Source organism: Dryobates pubescens, chromosome 17 (assembly GCF_014839835.1).
Source record: "Dryobates pubescens isolate bDryPub1 chromosome 17, bDryPub1.pri, whole genome shotgun sequence".
Taxonomy (NCBI): Eukaryota; Metazoa; Chordata; class Aves; order Piciformes; family Picidae; genus Dryobates; species Dryobates pubescens.
In genome coordinates, this window is record NC_071628.1 from 17,508,444 (window position 1) to 17,526,954 (window position 18,511).

An 18,511-nucleotide genomic window follows, 5' to 3' on the forward strand; every position below is an offset into this window, starting at 1 on the left:
CCTTTTTCCTCATGAATGAGTTGTCCTTGGCTAGCCACTATGCAAGAACATGGGTACAGTACCTGCATTTAGAAGCCAGGCCGCATTTTCAGAATAGTGGGAACATCATGCCTGTGCATTTTGTTCTTCAATGTGTTAGCTCAAACTGCAGTGACAGAAATGTACACCTTGAACTTAAGTACAGTGTTTTTTATGATCAAACACAAGTTTTGCTGCCTCTTCCCATAGTGGAAATCTGAGAGGCATGCAAACCTGCCAGCATAGCCTTTCTACAACACTGTTAACTGCTCTGGCACCTCAGTTTAAGTAATGAGAATGATGAAAGGTAATCAAGCCATGTGCACCTACCCAAAAGGAAAAAAAATCTTGCTGTTTAAGTGTCCAATTTAAGGTGACTGAGATCAAAGCTCCCTCCTACAAGCAACAAGAACATTTTCCTCACTTGCTACTGCAAATAAAGAGCAAGTTTTGAAAACACATATTTCAGACTGGGTGTTTTAAGCAAAGCCTAAGCCCATCAGGATGCCTACACTATAATGAGAATGTTCTGAGCAATTATTCAGAGAACAGAATATATCATTCCATATATATAAAAACATAATGATAATACATAATAGTTATATAATACAATAGGAAATTATTAGCATGTTCTGTGGGTGGGAACAGCCATGTAAAAGACAAGGGACTTATACAGAGTAGTTGCAAAATAAATCTTAACCAAGTTGGCTAAAAAGCTAATAAATATGCACTTCTGCTGCTTCTGCTCTCAAGGGCAAAAAACATACCTTTTGCTTTCTAAAATGCCTATGAGAAAATCCTGCATGGTAAGAGGAAGAAATCACTGCCATTTAATTCCAAATGTATAATTCTGTCAAGTTCAGCCAAAGTGCTCATTCAAAGTTCAAAGGAATAACACACATGAGTGAAAAAAAATTTACATTCTCAGGGAAAATGCCACTACACAAAAGATAATTTTCATGGATGCCTGCACTCATACTATGGGAAGGCTAACAGCACTTGGAGTTTATTTTGTGACACGGCTTGATATAAATGCACTGTGAAGGAAAGGGATAAAGATATGCATCTCTCTGCTGCCCTCACTGTGACTGTCTCAGAAAAAAATTCCCTTGGTTTCCAATGGTAGTCAGCACCCACATGCTTACGGGGACTAAGCTGGAATGAAGAACTGATGAACTTGATATTATCAATTCACATATAACATAGAGGCATTAGTCCACACCAAAAAAAAAAGCTTTATTTACATCCTTCACTGTCAACACATGCCATTATTACTCCCACTGCCACAATAAAATACAGTCATGTCACTGATAGAAAACAACTTACTTGTCTTCAGAACATAACAAGTAGCTGTGGTTTTACTACAACTGCTGCAAATCTAATACCTGGGCAAGGAGTTATATTTATGTATGAATAATTGAAAACTCAGTAACCTTGACAGTTTTTCCAAGTGATAAGTTTCAGCTGGCATATTTGACAGCTTACTTACTGAATGCAGCTAATAGCATTTTCTTAATAAAAACAATAGAATACACCACATTCTTCTCAGACATGATGCATTTTCTTGTCTTGGCCAAATGTGTCCCTATTGATGAAAGACACACAACATAAAATTTCTTTATTGATACCTACTGGTGTTGAAACTACTCTCCTAACAAAAGCTAATTAATTCACCTAGTACAAAGGAAATATTTTTTCCCCCTTGTCTTCTTCTGCACTGTTTATGTAGCATTCTGTAAGAACCAACGAGTAATGCAGAGACTAGTGCATTCATATATCCTAAGCAAAATTTATGGATAGCAAATGTGGAAGGTGAACTTTGAAAATGTCAAATTGTAGTGCAAAAAGATGCAATATTGGATATTTTTTTCTGCAAAGCTACACATTGTACATGAGCGGGAACCCAGCTGACTACAATGCAGAATGCCTAGGGAATATATTGTCATCTTCCTCACAGACATTGTTAAGACCAAATCCAAATTTGAAATATCCTAGCAATCCATAAATGCAGATGTTGTAAAGGATTGTAAAGGATTGAACAATGATTACACTGTGCCATAACCACTGAATAAAGAGGTGGAGGGGCAACCACAAAAAACAGCATCCAAATCCCCTTGGGACTCGACTTTCAACATTTGAGATGAAACAGTGCTACTCTCAAGCCATAACTGAGACAAACTAACCTGCAGCTCAAAGAATCCTGTCTTTTCTTTTATAGGTAAATTAAATCTCAAACCAATAACTAGGATTTCACAGACTGCAACACTACTGAACTACCAAAACTTCTGATGAGCTTTAATACAAATGTCACAGATATGGATGTCAGAATAGATAAGAATTGACAAGACAGCTATATGCCTGTGAGTTAAAAATAGGCTGAGACTGAGTCAGGACTGGATAAAGATGAAAGGTTGGATTGTTCATGACAAGTCTGTTCACATGAAAATGGAATAGGGTTATTTATCCATAACCATCCTAGAAATACTGGTTTGTAGCAGCAAAATCAATAACTTTTCACTGCAATGCTCTGACCAGCCACAAAGAACTCATGAAGCAGTAGCACATGTGGAAAGATGAAAGCAATGCTTGAACTACAGGTCCAACACATATTACCAGATGCCACTGTCAAATCTGCAACTGAATGGACTACTGGAAAAACTCAAAGACAAAAGATTAGAAAAGTATCTTGGGCTATGATCACTGTACAAGACTGGGTGGATGAAGTAGATTAAAAATGTCTCTGGCACTGGTTATTTTCCTCTTTGCTTACAGGCAGCAGTTACCACTTGGTCCAAATATATGCTACCTGCACACAAACAAAAGGCTTACATGAAATGATCTGGTAAGGTCAAATAAAGCACTGAAGTCAGTGACAAAACATGCAAGGTGAAACAACAATCTCAGCAAAAGCAACCATAATTTTTACTCAGGAGTGACACCTGAGGCTTTTCCACTTCTGAGTCCAAAGTCTCACTGCAACACAGAACATGCTGGTGAGGGAGCTCTGATACCAAGAAGGTAGGGCTGGCACATACCTTACTGCATTGTGGGCTAAACCAGAGCACTGAGTATAGCCTCTAGAGCTCAAATGAAACCGGACTTCATGAAAGCCAAAAAGCAACTCTAAAGAAGAAATCATTTGATATGAAATTATCATAAATCCTCTTAATATCAGTGAAGAATTACCCAGGCATTCTGGGTGTTGAACAGCTAATACAACGATTCAAAAAGGATTAATATACAACAAATTAACAGTATAACTCATGAACTGAGGTGGTGAGAAATAGCTTAGTTACCAAACTGGTTTCTGTAAAGCAAGCTACATTTATTGAAGTGTGATAATCTCTGCAGTATATGGGTTTGGATGTGCAGTAGAATTATCTGCCTGGTTTGAAGTATGGGCTATCATCCACATAAAAATTATTAGGACCTTAAGTAGGACCAGATGAAACCACACTCATTCCCTCCTAAATTCCCAGTCTGTAACTCATGGAAAAAGGCAAGTTTCTGTAAAATATATATATTGTTTCATGTGCAGGGAATGAGTGCTTTTAGGTGGATGTGACTGCAAAATAAGTGTGATGGTTTCTTTCAACTTTGGTATATTATCACCACAATTCTGTTTTGGACAACATACATGTATAATTAAAACAGTTGCCTTGTTTACTGCCCAGGTTAATCTCTCAACTCAGCTCCAGCATTCCTTTAGAGTTTTGTCAGGTGGTTAGAATTTGAAAGAGTAGTTTTAAAGCAGAATAGAGGAAAATCGACACAGGTTTATTTTTAATCAAGTGATAATGTAAGAAAGGTTGTTCCATCCTGTGAGAAGTGGGAAGCAAGTTATTGTTGGCATGATTTCAGCCACTGATAAGACTATCTGTAGTTCAGTCAACTGCCACAACTATTACTCCTGCCTCATAGAAATGCTTTTAAAATTCACAACTTCACAAAGCAACTGTGGCAATTCCATACTTTCACAGTTCTTCCTCCCTCCCTCCTCTTTGTGTTTGAAAAGGCTTTGTACAAGGAAAAAAAATGCAGCAGCAATGAACTCTGTGCTCTGTTTAAGAAAAACTGACATTAAAGATGAGCTGTAACAAAAAATAATGCTGATCACTCAGAGCAGCAGCATACCAATACTACCTATGCCATCTCTTCCACAGGGGACTGAGCTCTCTGACCTGGACTGCTCACATCAAGGTTTTAACAAAGGCATTTGCTTAACTCTTGATTCTGTCAATGCTTCACTTTATATAGCCCCCCTGATTTCCACAAAACCATGCCATACACAGAAACCTCTTCAGAGTTGATGGGACAGTACAGAAGCTTACAGCTATGACTGTCCAAGTACACACAAGATCAAGAGTTTTACAAGGGCATAAACCAGCATCTTCTAGAATGGAGATATTTTGTGCTTCATTAGCAGTGTTTGTTTGAAAAGTTTAATGCACAAAGATGGAATGACCCTCTTAGTGTAAAGAGCTGTTTTACCCGCTCATAAAATTCTGTGAAGTATTAACCCCAAGCCAAACAGTTGGTAGATGTTCTGAAGTCATGCAACATCTGAAAAGAAATCTACTGTCATAAAAGCAGATCCTGCTGATCAATGCATGGCTTAAGATAAATTAAAACCACAGTAAGTTGCTGAAACAGTATGAGGGACTGCAGCTTTCACTTTTGCCAAGTGCATTATGTTCCCCTCCCGTAATTAAAACAGAAATGCCAGCAAGCAGCAAATACTCATTAGAGAGACTCTGAAGTTAGTAATTCTTCTAAGAATTACTGGGGCAGGGGGAACCTCTAAATCTTACTTAGTTTCAGTAATCTTCAGCAATGCTCTTCCTGGTGTTATTTAGTTTTATTTTTGTATACAAGTATTTTCTCTGCTAACAAGTGTGGTAGTGGCTGAACACAAGCAACTGTTTCTGAATAAATACTCAATTTCATTATATGCCACAGAATATACATGCATAACTCACCCTTTAAACTTGCATTTCCAACCTTCTCCTCAGACTAGCACTTAAAGAAACACATGGAATACAATACCATTATTTCATCCTGAAAAGTCAGAGTTTGCAAGGCTGTAGAAAAATTTGTAGAGATGATCTTCTAACTTTCTCTCCAATATATTATCAAGTTTGCTTTGATAGAGGAAAGCATATTTCAAACATGACAGCCTCAAGTTTTATGTCTAGAAAGACTGTGGTAACAATGTATTTAGTGATCCGGAACACCATCAACATGTTCTGAAATGTAAAATCAATTTAAAAGTAGTAAACAGAGTCCCTAAAGAAACACTGTTACAGGCATTCTTTAAGAAGACTTGACCATATGTTTGTGCCTATTTCCATTCTGACTCTCATAATTTAGTTTGAGTAGGTTATAGGAACACAGATTCCCCACAACAACACTGGTTACCCTGCTGGATCTAATGTGAGAATCTGAACACCGAAGATGTGAAAGCACAAAATACCATAGACCTGAGCTTCTAATCGTTCACGGCTGCTGTGACTGACGGCTTGACAAGGCAGAGACAGATTTTTGTCTCTTTGTACAGCACAAAGAGTAACCACAGACCTCGTATCTATGAATTAAAGTACATGTGCAATACATTATAAACACCTTTTAAAACCATTTTGTAAACATTCCTGAAATCTGGGACATAATCTCTTCTGCAAGACCTGTTCTGTAATAATCCTGCTGGAATGCACAGTGTCTATCAATCTTCTTAGCTTGCCTTCTGAGAGTAATTTTTCTCATGTTTTATCAAAGCTATACCACAAGCCACACTTGCAGAACTGTAGTGGCCTGGTTGTTCAAGTTATTTGGAGTATGTTTCTTTCAGATAACTATATTCTTTGGCTGGAATCCACAAGAACTTCTCTTAGGTGGCTTTTCTGCTTGCTTTCCCTTGCATTTGGGAGCTTGTGGGTGCACTCTGGACCTTATACTTGCAAGTTTTCATGAATGTAGCTATATTAACTGTCATGCTATTTGTTCACTGAGGGAAGGTTTGTAGCTTTCCTGTTAGCTGTCTTTCCTTTTTCTAATGGAAAAGGGCAGGGGAGGGGGGAGAAGGAGAAAAAGGCTAACATTGATCTAAACTTTCTATAACTTGAGCCTGTTTGAAATGTTCTTCTCTAGGCATGACACTGACTCTCACTCAGAGTAAAAGCAAACATAAATGGTTTGCACACTGACTTTAGTCTGGAGAAGGCTGAGGGGAGACCATAATTACTGTTTTCTACAATTACCGACAACTACACTAGATTGTAGTGAGGTGGTGTGGGTCTCTTCTCTCAAGTAACTAGTGATAGGAGAAGAAGAAATGGCCTCAAGCTGTACCAGAGAAGGTTTAGACTGGATACTAGGAAATGTTTCTTTACTGAAAGAACGGTGAGGCATGAGAACAAAATGCCCAGGGAAGTGGTGGAGTCACCAGCCCTCAAGATGTTCAAAGAACATGTAGATATGCCACTCTGGGACCTGGTTTAGTGGTCAGGGTAGTGGTGGGTTGATGGTTGGACTTGATGATCTTAGAGGTCTTCTCCAACCATTGTAATTCTATGATAGAGGCTGGAGTCTCATCTTGATTCCTCTTCTATATCCAAACTATCATAGTTCTGAAATATCATGAAATGATGCACCCATTTTCTTCTTGAATGGGTTCCTGAACAGGTCTAGAAGAATACTAGATCTTCTGAAGTGACATCCAGCCACACTGAGGAGTTAATACAGCCAAGTCTAGAGCATGTAGTATCAGCAGCTCTAGGGTCAAGTAGAAACTACACTTTACTTAGCAGTACTATTTGCATTAACTGAAGGATTTATGTCAGTATTTGCCTTGACACAGAAGGCACTCAGAGACAAATATTAAAAAGGAGAAAGCAAACCCCTATCTTAAGGATATTATAATAATTAACCAACACATACTCTTCCCTTATCACATAATCTTATCTGTTCTGCAGTCCCTTGACTACTGGGTGAATTAATTAAGGTACTGACCAAGCATTATTCATTGCACAGATTAGTTAGATTCTTGTGTTGTGCATATCTGTCTTTACTGCATTTATTACTTTGCTTTAAATTCTGCTAGGGGCTTCTGTATAAATTATGTAGGTATACTTAATTATGCTAAAAGAGAAAAAAAAACAAACCAAAGGAAAATAAACCTTTTCAGGGAGCCACAGAAAGCATCAGTGTGCTTATTTTATTAGTTTGCAGGCTGGAAGTTCCTGGGTAGGATTAGGTAAGATGATTTGCGCCTCTTAGCTGCAAAGCTCAAGCTAAGCTGGACCCTCTCAGGACACGTTCTCAGCACTGTTCCACTTTGCTGAATGTGCAGTTCCATGAAACTGATTACTGCAGAATTACAGCCTGCTGGCATAAAGCACTAGCATCAGATTTTACATTTTCCCTTCAGCAGTCATTCAAGAAGGGTATAAGGGAAAGAAAACAGCATTCTAAACAATTGTGGAGGAAACAGACACGTGTTATTTAAAATACTGCTATCAATCTAACTTTCATCATAATGCCATTTTAGACCTATCAGTGAACAAACCTGTGCACAACAGCCTGGGTTCCTTTTGTCAGGGAAAAAAATATAAATCAAGAGAACATTCAGGACTCCTTCCCCCTCACCCCCCACCCCCCACCCCCCTTTTTTTTTTTCCTCAAACAAGAAAGCAATATGCTTGATTAACAGTTACAGGCTGCAGGTTAAATCAGTCCTTCTAAAAGGAAAGGACTAAGATCAAGGCTGTCAAGCACTGAAATGCAAGACCAAATGAACAGAAGCAGAATGCAAAGCTAGAAGCAGGAGTTGATGAAAGAGCATTGTAATTCAACACACTCTGCCACACAGCTAAATAACAAAGATCAAACACCTCCTTCACTTTTCCAACACAGACCTGCAGGATTTGCAACATTTCTCTTCAGACTTTTCTTGTGAAGAGGTTTACATATCTAAGCCATTACGTGCTTCTCCAAGAGAGCTGTTTTGTATCAGAAACAGCAACAGTGTCACTTGAAAGCAAAGGCATATGCTTTTCACTGTAAATGAATCTGAACAAGGGCCAAGATTCAAAAAAGCCACTTAAGCATCCTACTGAATTTTTCATGGAGCATTCATATCTACACAATCAGGTTTAGATTGCCTTGCAATATACTTACTAGGTATTTTAGCCCTTACTTCCCAGTAGTTACAAGTATTCTTCATCAGCCAATCTGTTTATTGCTTTTAAATGCAAAAAATGGTCATTCTTACATTTATCTTTGCCCTTCAGAGAATGGAGAATGCTGATGATGATTACTGCTGCAGAAATGGCTGTCTTGTTGCAGCTGTGGGCTGCTTTTACATACATGGAGCAATCATCATCTCAGTAACTGAAAGTTAATACATTTTCAATTGCACAGACTCCATATTACAACTGCAGATTTCCTCTAGTATCACTAACAGACCACAGTTGGTGGAGGAACCTAGGCACAGAGACCATGAATCTATGACTAGGGAATTCTAAAATGGATCTCTCCAGCCAGGTTGTTTCCAGAAGTATCTACTATCCCCTATAACAACAATACCACGACTGAAAAAGTTTATAAACAAAAATGATGAGTTTGCATGCTTTTCATGGCTAAAATGCAATTCAGTGCTAACAGGTTGGGGTTGGTCTTACTCTTCAGTCATGTTTTTTACATGGTGAGCAAAACAACAAACATCTGATGTCTTAAGCATTCAATAGTACTGTGAAGTAACTAGGAAAACCTTACAGACAGAGAAGGCTGAAACAGGAGTTACTGTAATGACATGCTATGAAATCAAATCCTTTTAAAATGCATTATTACAAATTTATGATTAATAAATGAACCTTGAAATGACAGAAAATTCAAACCAATTTTAAGGAAGTGTGGGACACGCTTTTTGACAGAAAAGGTTGTTAGTATTTGAACAAACATCCTAATTAGAGATTTTAAAACTACTACTCAGTGGGAGATATGAAGGATTTACACCCTCCAAAACAAAGCTTTTAACAGGTTCCTCTGCATGGATTTAAAAGCCTACCTGCAAGCACCTATTTTGAGAAATATTTGTGTTAGAAGTTATAAATCATTAAAAGCACAACCTACCTGTACACTTAACAAGAAGAAATAAGGTAGCAGGCAATGTTAGCAAACATTGCATTATGTATCAGAATGAATTTGTATCTATCACCAATATGAGTGAACTGAGTAAGACTCCAAAAGCTGCAAAAAAAGACAAAGCCAGGAATTTCTATTTTAATCTCCTAACTTCAATGCTTTGTACTGCTAGGTGAAATAAAAAAGGATTTGGCATGCACCAAACACAGCAGGGCTTGCTGAGTTAAGCTTTAACGGCTGGGTCAGAGGGCAAGTTTTAGAGTTTACTCTGGTTAGTACCATCTTTGACAGAGAGGAAGGTGGATCAGCTTTTAATTATGGGGGATAGTAAAAAAATTCAACCAAATTCAAACAATAGAGCCCAGAACAAAACCATAAATACTTTAAAGTTACATTACATTATAATATACCCCCTCCCTGGAGGTGTTTAAGGGCAGGTTGGATGAGACCTTGAGCAACCTGGTCTAGTGGAAGGTGTGTCTATCCATCTCAGGGGGGATGGAACTATAAGATCTTTAAGGTCCCATCCAACCCAAACTATTTTATGAACCTATGAATATATGTTCAGAAACTTTGACAGATCTCTTCTTGAAGGCAGCAAACTTTCTAGTCTGCCGTTTTAACTGAAAGGTGGGTGTGGAACACAGGTTCTGAACCAGAGAAGAAGTATCACAGCTCTGGTTACCACCGGAGTGCCATGGTATATGAAGGCAGCTTTATTAGCCAGAAACTTCATGAATGGCACTTTTCAAGTGCCCACTAGTATACACCATCCTCCAGGAAAGATCATTGGCATTTTGGACCAGTAGCTTAAAAACCCAGCTTCACTCACTACTGCGTTAGACTCTGTAAACACTAACAAAATTTTAGTTGTCAAACTAATCTAAAAACATTTCTTTGAATTCCCTTTTTGGTAAAGACTCATTTGAGCAATTCCTGTCTGCTCAGCCTAATTAACATACTGTTTGGTTAAAGAAGAAGCTTGCCACTAACAAAAATCCTCCGAAAGGGTGAAGAAAAAGGTTCAGGATTTATGTCAAGAACAACATTAAAAATGAAATTTAAAAAAAAAAGTGCCAAAACCACTTAGCATGAGAAACATACCCGCTGTACTTCACTAATCCCTGGCTTATCCTTGGAAAGAATCACAAATCCACTCAACAAGCAGACTGAAATGCCACTATATTGGCAAGAATCAGGAACAAAATGGAATCAAATATATACTCACAATACCAGCTACTAAAAATTTTGCTTGAGTCTAACAAAGTATCAAGAACTCCACCTAATTCAGCCACAGAAAATGAAAAAGACAAAACAGAAAAACTAAATATAGGACTTCTCAAGCTGCGCCAGGGGAAGTTTAGGCTGGAGGTGAGGAGAAAGTTCTTCACAGAGAGAGTTGTTAGGCATTGGAATGGGCTGCCCAGGAGGTGGTGGAGTTGCCGCCCCTGGAGGTGTTCAAGAGGGGATTGGACGTGGTACTTGGTGCCATGGTCTAGTAGGCATGAGGTCTTGAGTGACAAGTTGGACTTGATGATCTTTGAGGTCTTTTCTAACCTTGTTGATTCTATGATTCTATTCTATGATTATGGCTTCATTGCTGCAAGATGTATACCCACTGAGCTGGCTCCAAGTCCTGAACTTTGAAACTCTTTCAATTAGAGCCAAGAAGTGAACATGTCGCCAAGAAATATCCATGTATATTTCTCTATGTTCATGGCTGAGGCACATCACCAAACCAGATATGGAATAATCTGTACAGTCAATGTCTATGCTATGCTTGTACCTGCTGAAAGCTGCAGTATATCATGGAAAGCTATTTTGGAAGGTGTGTTGTGGTGGGATTTTTTTTCTGCTCCCCTACAACTTTCACGCATCTTCCAGTGCAAATTATTATTATCTGCAACTTTGTGCATTTAGAGCAGCTTTTGTATCAGCTCGGCATTAACTCTTGCAAACAAAATCCTAAGCACAACTGAAAGACCAAACCTATCTTTAGTTGTTTCACTGGTGTGCTTTTATAATAAGCAGATCTCAAAAGTAAATTTAGTATTATAAATTACATAAATTGGAAAAAAAGGTACAGAAATCATTAAACAGAGCCATCTTGTGCTAGTTATATCAGACAGTATTAAAGGTAATTATTTTTTTGCATGTTTATAGCCCTTTGATCAATAGGTGACCAATTCTCAGCATCAGGGTAATGTGGGGGAGGGAGGAAGAGAGGGAGTGTGGGCAGCCTGATCTAGTTGGAAGTGTCCCTGGCTCACTGCAAGGCTGTTGGACAAGATGATCTTTGAGGGTCCCTTCCAACCCAATGCAATCTGTGAATCTGTGGAATGAAGAAAGAAAGAGTAATACAACCTTCTCTGTCAAGGTTCCTGTCCACAGCAATGATAAAATGACTCTATGATGACTGCTTGATTAAAAATTAATTGCTGTGAGAATTTAAAGATATGTCTTATTTAATAATTAATGTATGGGAATTAAATTGGACTACTTATTGAAGGCTTATTATAAGGTATACTCAGAAAAAGACTCATGATCTTCACTGTGCTATTAAGGGGGCAGTTGGGATTTTATTGTATCCTGGAGAAAGACCTCTTGCTGTCATCTCTGTCTTGTGCAACAGCTGATCCTTAATTTGGCTCACTACTAGGGAAAATAGGAATTTTAATGTAGGACTTCACACTGAGGTCCTTTTTTATATAGCATAGCTCTACCTAGTGGTTGATTAATCCAAGTGCATCTGACTGTTTAAAGGTGACCAAACTTAATTTGATGAAGGCCAGGAAGGCCTTGGGAAGGTGACACTTTCTTACTCTCATTTACTGTCATCCACATTGCCTAAGTCTGGAAATACACTGGGAAAGGTTGTACTACTAGCTAAAGCATATCTTTGTATACACTGATGAATGTGATTCCATGGAGCGTTCCCTTGTAATGAAGACTTTTCCAATACATTTGCAGGAACAAACTATGAGCTCCAATACTTATTCAGTTAGGGTATCTAAATATCAGCCTGGACAGATAAACCCATCCAAGTCAGCAGGACAGTTTCTGTGCTCAATTGTATACCCATACTTTTCCCTCTAAACCAGGACTTAAAGTTGTCATTATTATGGGGGACAAGTTTGATCAAGGTAGAAGGGAAGCTTTGCTGTAACCACTGATGTGCTGCTGTGGGAGACAGGAAGGCTTGCAACTTCCCAGCCTCCAAACTGGATGCTTGGGGCAGTGCCCCAACTGAGCATAAGCACTGGCTTGTTCACCTTCAAAGCAAATGATCTATGTGCAATGACTACAGCACACTTTGGGCTGATATAGTCTTCCTAAGCAGGACTAAGTTGGGTACCTCTCCATACCCTCTGTGCTCTGCAGAGGACATGCTATGGGAGAAATGATGGTCTGGTAGGATCTGAAGGCCTACCAGATCAATGTGACATGCTGGCTCCTAAAAGCTCTTAAGTCTGAATCAGAGGCATCTGAATCAGGGATGCCTCTTAACTAGACCAGGTTACTCAAGGCCCTGTCCAACCTGGCCTTGAATGTCTCCAGGAAGGGGGCATTCATAACCTCTCTGGACAATCCATACCAGAGTCTTGCCACTCTTGCAGTGAGGAATTTCTTCCCAAGAGCCAATCAAAACCTATTCTCCTTCCATTTAAATCCATTTCCCCTTGTCCTATTGGTAGACATTATTGTAAAAAGTCCCCATGAGGTGCCCCTCAGCTTTCTCTTCTACAGGCTATACAACCCCAGTTCCCTCAGCTGATCCTCATAAGACTTCTCTTCTTTCAGAGAAAATGTTCAAGATGGCAGCCAGATTTATTGACTCACCCTTGTTCTTAATTCAAGCAGAGTGTGCTAATGAACCAGACCTGTAAGAGGTCAGTGTGGACCATTTCACATTATTTTCTACCAAATAACTATGAAACTGTTCAGGTTTCTAAATGCTCAGTCAGGTGCCTGGACACAAGTACCTGGCATCATGATGTTCAGAAATGTGGCATAGCAAAGACATTCTCCCAGGACTAGCATCCCACAAGCCTAGCATCCCACAGGGTCTAAAGAAAACCTGGTCAACAGCTAGAGGCCAGAGAGGATGGAAAATGGCTTAAGTTCAGTTGTGCCCTGCATTCCAGTGTTCACTTACAGAAAACAAAGGTAACAGGGCTCTCCCTCAGTCCTATGAAAAATAACTTCAGAACATTGTAACTTTAAAAATATATATTAAAAAATCCTTCTGAGTGCCACAGGTAGGTTAATGTCAGAAATCCCAGAGACCACCTCAGTGGTTTTATTCATTCCAACTACTAAAGCTTTATCAACAGTAAAATGTTAATATCATAAGATTTATTATGAGTAATGATTAACATTAAGTAGGCCATAGACTGGAGTTGGACACTAATGACAAATGTATTGGATCAGTCATTTTTAACAAGACAGTTATTTTCCTTCCCATTATTTCCCGAATATGATATGCCACAGAAACACTAATTCAGAGCTCTGGGAAGGCAGACGTCCTCCTGGCTCTGTACCCACCTGGCTCTTAGCATGGGTTCCTTTTTCCAAAAGCCCAAAAAGACCAGGACCCATACACACTTAGGGGCAATTCTTCATTCAGAACCTCTCTCAAATGTTCACATTCCTAAATAGCAAGCAGATAACAAGAAGCAAGACAACCAGCACCAGAACAAGAGGACACAGTCTCAAGCTGCGCCAGGGGAGGTTTAGGCTGGATGTTAGAAGTTCTTCGCAGAAAGAGTGATTTGCCATTGGAATGGGCTGCCCAGGGAGGTGGTGGAGTCACCATCACTGGAGGTGTTTAGGAAGAGACTGGATGGATTGCTTGGTGCCATGGTTTAGTTGATTAGATAGTGTTGGATGATAGGTCGGATGCGATGATCTTGAAGGTCTTTTCCAACCTGGTCTGGTCTATTCTATTCTGTTCTACTCTATTCAGTGCCAAGAAGCAGAGAAAAGGTATTTTGGGCCAAAACCAAAGAATATTTTAGGATGAAATTAGTGTGGTACAGATCCTAGCTGACCCTAGGTCCAACAAGTATCCTCCTCCTAGCTTTTTGGTTTACCAGAATGAGATCTACATGCAGCAAATAGTTAACAGCAGAGCTACCATTAAAAGAGAACAAAAAGCAGTGTTACTTAAGCCACAATCCTTCTGAGAAGGTGGAAGCACTCTGTTGGTAAATTAACTATTCTGAAGACAGAAGGCTGATACAAGTTCGGGATTCTCTAAGATGAAAGACACTGTTAAACAGCCAGACTTAGAGATTGGTGAAAACACGTCATTTCATGCCAGTCTTTCAACACTAATGAGATAGTAACTTCAGGAGAACACACTGGCTTTTCACCTTTTAAGTCCTCTGTTCAAACCCAGACCTGGCAAATAGAAAGGAAAACATGTCTGATGCACTTCCGGGGATTAGAAGAATAATGATTTTTTAAGGAAGGCTCAACAAAATGGTGAAGTTTGGATCAAATACCAAAACAGGTACAAAATTCAACAGCAAAATTAAAAGATTCTCAACTATATACCAGGATAAAGAAATCTTACACAAGTATGAAAATCTGGTTTCCAAAACACATGAGCTCAAGCTTGCAGAACTCTGTGGTGAAGGATGGAGTGGAGACTAAATGTCAACAATATAATTTTACATAACCCCCCTTCAATATTACTTCTGGTCCAGACAATGCCTACCATAAGTATGACAGCACAGGGGGAAATTCTGAGGAAGAGTAACTACATCTTCCCCTGATCCTGCAGCACTCCCTAGACTGTGATGTGACGGGCATCACAGATTTCTGGTCTGACCCTGCACAGCTGCTCACACCTTACCTCTGAATTTAATAGAATGTTAAATGGAAAAAGCATGTCAGCTTGTGAGCAATATGCTCAATTCCCACCTGGACCTTCAATCTTCAGTTTTATAAGTAAATTCAACTCCATAATTGAAAAATATTTAGGGGACTCAAACTTCAATAAACCCTAGGTAAATTATTAAGAGATTAAGATGTAATTTTAATACAGCACACCCTGGGCTATGAGCATTGATCCAGCTAAGCACATTCTGATTAAATCTTTTTAAAAGCTTTGGAGTTTACCATTTGCGCTTCAGTTCCAAACTGGATTTTGCTTCTGTAAAAGTATAATATAAAAATCACTACCAACAATGTAGAACTGGATAAAGATATTTACTACTTAATGTGAAGGTCAAGACAAAAAAAACTCATGCATCCATTTTCTCTGTAAAACACATTAATAAATAAACTAACACAGAGGTTAATGATTTACTGCTGAACTGTATTAGGTATAGTCTTGGGTACTGTGTTTCAGAGAGAAGAGAGAATGAACCCCTGAACCACTGGATAACTTATTTCTCCCCCTTTTTGTGAAAGACTGTTAACACATGACCTGACACTGGCAAATTGGGAAGGAAGGAAATTAAAGTCAATTAGAAACTCTGGAAATGAAAGAGGAAAAACATTTAAAATGCCTATTCAGTTAAAAAAATTATAAACAGTACATTTAGCAGAGCTTAGTAACCACTGCTTGCTTTCCACTGGTAGAGGCCTAAGCCATTCAGCTATTAATCACATGAAAGTAGATATTAAGGAATATTAATCCATACCAGCTGTTACATCTTTTACTGTGCTATTATTGGAGATTAATCTTTATAGAATAAGGCTGCCTTTTTATGTCATTTCCAAGACAACATCATACAAACTGATACTGTTTTACAGCACATCTTCATAAACGGCTTGAAGAAAGTATCAGATAACAACTATTTGGTGAAATTATATTCAAATGCATCCTTCAAATCTAAGGCACTTATGTGTAGAAGAGACACTATTGCTGTAATCAGTTGATACTTAGTTCTTGTGACCATAACAAATTACTTTTGTAGCTTACTAGTTATTTCAAATGGAAAAAAATATTCTCTTAGCAATACTGAACGTTCTCTTATGGAAAGCATATTCAGGTCATATAATTCCCTATCTTCTTTAGCAGGGAATGAATTCAGTTATAATATGATCAAGTGGACGGAGCCTTAATGAGGAATATTTAGGATTGCAACAGAATTTTCACAAACCAGAATCAACACTGTGCACAGTATTTTCTAATGAAGTATAAAACCATGTTAGGTGAGCCCAGGTTTTTAGAGGGGAAATTGCTTTTACTGTTGGATAGACTTCACAGACGACTGCACCTGCAGACTCTAGAGCTCCTATCACATCATATGTTGATGGAATGCTATTAAAATCACAAAAGATACCACACTGCTCTGAAAAAAGCATAATTACTGTCAGAAAAGGCCAGCATCATCCATTAAAGATTATAAGATTACCATTCAATATAAGCTTCTAATCAGTTTCTTGAGTTTCAGATGAGACTGTACTAGATGCACAAGGGAATCAGTTGTCATAGTTACAGAAAATTTACTTTCTCTATACCTGCAACTCTCCTCATTTTGTTAAATAATAAAAAAAAAGTTAAATCTAATTGTTGCAATTATTTATCAGGGTACCTTTTAGGATTTACATTTAGACTTTAGACTGATCTTACAGATTACATGTGTATTAGTTTTATAGCACCACCTAAATGATGAGGAAGCAGCTCTTTAGTCTAGAGTTGCATAACTCGCTTTTCTCCTGCTCTTCCTTGCAATTTCTGCATTATCTCCACAGCTGTCACTGTCCTTCCACTCTCCCCAAATTTGCAAAAGTCCTTCACTGGCTCCCTTTTCTCAGTCTGCCAAGTTGGTCAGCTCCTCCCTCCACAGCACTGCCTGAACCTGCCCCTATCTTCGACAATCTGGCATGTACATGGCCTTTCACAGTCTTTGCTACCTGTCTTTAATCCTCTCCGCCCTCATCTTCATCTGCTGATGAACCAGCTGTTATTTATGTAATGTGTTTTCGTGCCTTTTCCTCTTCTCCCAGACAAGTACCTTAAAATTTATATTCATTCTTCTCTTCATGTCATTTCCCAGGAAAGACTGGCTTTCCCATTCTATCCTGCTAATGCCTGCCTACAGAACCTCTTCTATTTCCAAATCAGGTCCCTGTGACAACACTCCTGGAGCATAAGGTCAATAACTTGCCTGCTAACCAGCCGCAAAAGTACACAGTAGACAGAGGTACTTACAACGCAAAAGATAATGTAAATATTAGGAGGTAAAACTGGAGTCCAAATGTAAGCTTGCTTTGAAGTTAAATTAACAACGAATTGGGTTCCCCCCCCCATTTTGTTTCTTTCTTTCCCCAACTAGATCTTTCCCCAGCTAGATCTGAATTCACAAGGAATAAAATATGAGGACAATCAACCATTTTTACAGTTAATCAGGAGTCAGCCAGCCAGTTTTAAACCAGACATGAATCTATAGAAAAATCTTTCCATTCAGCTTTTATACACCCCTGCGACCCAGCTGTGAAGTGCTGCTGCAGTTAATCCTTGAACTATATACATTGCAAATGCATTTAACAATCCACAATCACAGTTCTTTCCATTTTATGTATTAGTGAAAAACATCAGTCCATCTCTTCCGGGGTAATTAAAATCTATTTAGAATTTTGGACAGTATTTACTCAATTGTACTGAAAACTCGGCAAACCTGTAAAAATAAGAGTAAAATGTGCTCTTGAACCTTCTGAACATATGGTAGTTTTCTTGCAAGCTATACTCTAGGAATGAATTGCTTTCTTCTTGCTCTTTGCTGATGTTTGTGAATTTTTCCTTTCGCTGCTTGTCTGCCTCTCCTGGATTTTGACTCTCTATTTCTACTCCTTTGGTCTGTTAAGGTTTGGCTTATTTTCCTTTTCTCCAAGATTGTATCCTTACTGCAGGCATCTATACCAAGATAAAATTGAAGTCTGGCAACCATGAAGAGGGTTTGCATGAGCAGTTACTACATCACAGATTAGTCAACTCGAGGCTTGAAAGGAAGATACATGACCAGGGGAATACTAAATACCAATTTTCTGGGAAGGGGGGGTGGGGAAAACGAAGTTTCTTCCTCAGCTGTTCTAATTTTCCATTTCTGTGGATGGCAGATGTTGCAGTAGAGATTGGGGCTCACATTGAACAGAAAATTATTTCTATTGTATGTAGATAAGACATACTGAGGACAACAGAAAGCAAAGTGAGTTGCCCAAATGCACAAAGTAGAGTGGAAGGCACATCTAGAAACAAAACTGTGCAGTTAAACTGATGATGCAATCTACAATGCTGCCTATGAAAAGGCTCTTTTTCAGTGCTCCCTGACTCTTCCTTTACTCTGCCACCTATGTTTTTCACCTCACTTTTAAAGACTGACTAATTTAAAAGAATCTT

General features: G+C 38.7%; 1 protein-coding gene across 1 annotated transcript in view; it reads right to left on the reverse strand.

Annotated features, from left to right (window-relative positions):
- The window catches only part of TRPM1 (transient receptor potential cation channel subfamily M member 1), a 75,054-nt gene that overhangs the window by 50,383 nt on the left and 6,160 nt on the right, over positions 1–18,511 (reverse strand). The gene's annotated exons all lie outside the window — the stretch shown is intronic.